Here is a 4,859-nt window from a genome sequence, read left to right as displayed (position 1 = left end):
ACCTAGAAACTCCATTCACACTTTTTATAATTCAGCTTACTGTGGAGACACATGCTGGAACTTTTTACTTTGAAATGTTTTGTAGTTTCTGAGTTATTTAACTTTAACGCCCAATGCATTCTCAATGGCAATAGCACAAACTTTGGCATGCTACTAGTCCTACATACTTACACCTAGAAACCCCATTCAAGCCTACTTAGGTTCATCTTACGGTGGACATGTTTGCCTGAAAAGGAATCTTTGAAATGTTTCATAGTTTTAGAAATATAGTGCTTTCAAATTTGAGAATTTTACAATTGGGCTCAATGGCAGATATTGGCACGTCAAAAAAGCACTTTCACCTAGAAACTCCATTCACACTTTTTATAATTCAGCTTACTGTGGAGACACATGCTGGAACTTTTTACTTTGAAATGTTTTGTAGTTTCTGAGTTATTTAACTTTAACGCCCAATGCATTCTCAATGGCAATAGCACAAACTTTGGCATGCTACTAGTCCTACATACTTACACCTAGAAACCCCATTCAAGCCTACTTAGGTTCATCTTACGGTGGACATGTTTGCCTGAAAAGGAATCTTTGAAATGTTTCATAGTTTTAGAAATATAGTGCTTTCAAATTTGAGAATTTTACAATTGGGCTCAATGGCAGATATTGGCACGTCAAAAAAGCACTTTCACCTAGAAACTCCATTCACACTTTTTATAATTCAGCTTACTGTGGAGACACATGCTGGAACTTTTTACTTTGAAATGTTTTGTAGTTTCTGAGTTATTTAACTTTAACGCCCAATGCATTCTCAATGGCAATAGCACAAACTTTGGCATGCTACTAGTCCTACATACTTACACCTAGAAACCCCATTCAAGCCTACTTAGGTTCATCTTACGGTGGACATGTTTGCCTGAAAAGGAATCTTTGAAATGTTTCATAGTTTTAGAAATATAGTGCTTTCAAATTTGAGAATTTTACAATGGGGCTCAATGGCAGATATTGGCACGTCAAAAAAGCACTTTCACCTAGAAACTCCATTCACACTTTTTATAATTCAGCTTACTGTGGAGACACATGCTGGAACTTTTTACTTTGAAATGTTTTGTAGTTTCTGAGTTATTTAACTTTAACGCCCAATGCATTCTCAATGGCAATAGCACAAACTTTGGCATGCTACTAGTCCTACATACTTACACCTAGAAACCCCATTCAAGCCTACTTAGGTTCATCTTACGGTGGACATGTTTGCCTGAAAAGGATTCTTTGAAATGTTTCATAGTTTTAGAAATATAGTGCTTTTAAATTTGAGAAATTCAGAATGGGGGTCAATGGCAGATTTTGGCAAGTAAAGATTTGAGTGGGGTTTGTACCCACTATCTCCAGATCATGCAGCCAGTGTGCTAAGTCACTGATCTACTTGCTACCTGCCACAATGCAGTCTGCTGTTCCCTTTGAGTACAACATTGATACAAAAATAAAATACAAAAAATAAAATAACAGGAGATTTGTCTATTGTTTCTTTTGCTGTTGTTTATCTCTAGACGCTCGAATGTTTATGAACCACAATGGAAACAAGTCTCTGGCTCTTCTGTCATTATCTATTCGGCCTTTTAAGAACAGCATGCACAGTGGCTCACTGGGTACAGAGCCTGCCTGGTACTCAGGAGGCTGCAGGTTCAAGTCCTGGCTCTGACATAGTGTGCCAAAATCAGGAAAATATGACATAATATATTATGCCGTCCCAAACCATGGACTATAGTATGTCGTTTTTTCATGATTTTCATCTTTTTTTCAAATCCTCCAAAATCATGAAAAACGACATGCTATAGTATGCCGTCCGAAGCCATGAACAATAGTATGTTGTTTTTTCATGATTTTCATCTTTTTTTCAAATAGTCCAAAATCACGAAAAACGACATGCTATAGTATGCCGTCCGAAATAAATTATAACTTTGGCATGTTACTAGTCCTACATACTTACACCTAGAATCCCCATTCAAACCTATTTAGGTTCATCTTATGGTGGACATGTTTGCCTGAAAAGGAATCTTTGAAATGTTTCATAGTTTTAGAAATATAGTGCTTTAAATGTGAGAAATTTATAATGGCAGATAGTGGCACGTCAAAATCACTTTCACCTAGAAACTCCATTCACACTTTTTATAATTCAGCTTACTGTGGAGACACATGCTGGAACTTTTTACTTTGAAATGTTTTGTAGTTTCTGAGTTATTTAACTTTAACGCCCAATGCATTCTCAATGGCAATAGCACAAACTTTGGCATGCTACTAGTCCTACATACTTACACCTATAAACCCCATTCAAGCCTACTTAGGTTCATCTTGCGGTGGACATGTTTGCCTGAAAAGGAATCTTTGAAATGTTTCATAGTTTTAGAAATATAGTGCTTTCAAATTTGAGAATTTTACAATGGGGCTCAATGGCAGATATTGGCACGTCAAAAAAGCACTTTCACCTAGAAACTCCATTCACACGTTTTATAATTCAGCTTACTGTGGAGACACATGTTGGAACTTTTTACTTTGAAATGTTTTGTAGTTTCTGAGTTATTTAACTTTAACGCCCAATGCATTCTCAATGGCAATAGCACAAACTTTGGCATGCTACTAGTCCTACATACTTACACCTAGAAACCCCATTCAAGCCTACTTAGGTTCATCTTACGGTGGACATGTTTGCCTGAAAAGGAATCTTTGAAATGTTTCATAGTTTTAGAAATATAGTGCTTTCAAATTTGAGAATTTTACAATGGGGCTCAATGGCAGATATTGGCACATCAAAAAAGCACTTTCACCTAGAAACTCCATTCACACTTTTTATAATTCAGCTTACTGTGGAGACACATGCTGGAACCTTTTACTTTGAAATGTTTTGTAGTTTCTGAGTTATTTAACTTTAACGCCCAATGCATTCTCAATGGCAATAGCACAAACCTTGGCATGCTACTAGTCCTACATACTTACACCTAGAAACCCCATTCAAGCCTACTTAGGTTCATCCTACGGTGGACATGTTTGCCTGAAAAGGATTCTTTGAAATGTTTCATAGTTTTAGAAATATATTGCTTTTAAATTTGAGAAATTCAGAATGGGGGTCAATGGCAGATTTTGGCAAGTAAAGATTTGAGTGGGGTTTGTACCCACTATTTCCAGATCATGCAGCCAGTGTGCTAAGTCACTGATCTACTTGCTAGCTGCCACAATGCAGTCTGCTGTTCCCTTTGAGTACAACATTGATACAAAAATAAAATACAAAAAATAAAATACAAAAAATAAAATAACAGGAGATTTGTCTATTGTTTCTTTTGCTGTTGTTTATCTCTAGACGCTCGAATGTTTATGAACCACAATGGAAACAAGTCTCTGGCTCTTCTGTCATTATCTATTCGGCCTTTTAAGAACAGCATGCACAGTGGCTCACTGGGTACAGAGCCTGCCTGGTACTCAGGAGGCTGCAGGTTCAAGTCCTGGCTCTGACATAGTGTGCCAAAATCAGGAAAATATGACATAATATATTATGCCGTCCCAAACCATGGACTATAGTATGTCGTTTTTTCATGATTTTCATCTTTTTTTCAAATCCTCCAAAATCATGAAAAACGACATGCTATAGTATGCCGTCCGAAGCCATGAACAATAGTATGTCGTTTTTTCATGATTTTCATCTTTTTTTCAAATAGTCCAAAATCACGAAAAACGACATGCTATAGTATGCCGTCCGAAAAAAATTATTACTTTGGCATGTTACTAGTCCTACATACTTACACCTAGAATCCCCATTCAAACCTATTTAGGTTCATCTTATGGTGGACATGTTTGCCTGAAAAGGAATCTTTGAAATGTTTCATAGTTTTAGAAATATAGTGCTTTAAATGTGAGAAATTTATAATGGCAGATAGTGGCACGTCAAAATCACTTTCACCTAGAAACTCCATTCACACGTTTTATAATTCAGCTTACTGTGGAGACACATGCTGGAACTTTTTACTTTGAAATGTTTTGTAGTTTCTGAGTTATTTAACTTTAACGCCCAATGCATTCTCAATGGCAATAGCACAAACTTTGGCATGCTACTAGTCCTACATACTTACACCTAGAAACCCCATTCAAGCCTACTTAGGTTCATCTTACGGTGGACATGTTTGCCTGAAAAGGAATCTTTGAAATGTTTCATAGTTTTAGAAATATAGTGCTTTCAAATTTGAGAATTTTACAATGGGGCTCAATGGCAGATATTGGCACATCAAAAAAGCACTTTCACCTAGAAACTCCATTCACACTTTTTATAATTCAGCTTACTGTGGAGACACATGCTGGAACCTTTTACTTTGAAATGTTTTGTAGTTTCTGAGTTATTTAACTTTAACGCCCAATGCATTCTCAATGGCAATAGCACAAACTTTGGCATGCTACTAGTCCTACATACTTACACCTAGAAACCCCATTCAAGCCTACTTAGGTTCATCCTACGGTGGACATGTTTGCCTGAAAAGGATTCTTTGAAATGTTTCATAGTTTTAGAAATATATTGCTTTTAAATTTGAGAAATTCAGAATGGGGGTCAATGGCAGATTTTGGCAAGTAAAGATTTGAGTGGGGTTTGTACCCACTATCTCCAGATCATGCAGCCAGTGTGCTAAGTCACTGATCTACTTGCTAGCTGCCACAATGCAGTCTGCTGTTCCCTTTGAGTACAACATTGATACAAAAATAAAATACAAAAAATAAAATACAAAAAATAAAATAACAGGAGATTTGTCTATTGTTTCTTTTGCTGTTGTTTATCTCTAGACGCTCGAATGTTTATGAACCACAATGGAAACAAGTCTCTGGCTCTTCTGTCA

The sequence above is a fragment of the Electrona antarctica genome (assembly GCF_951216825.1).
Source record: "Electrona antarctica genome assembly, chromosome: 4".
Taxonomy (NCBI): Eukaryota; Metazoa; Chordata; class Actinopteri; order Myctophiformes; family Myctophidae; genus Electrona; species Electrona antarctica.
This window is presented reverse-complemented; position numbering follows the sequence as displayed.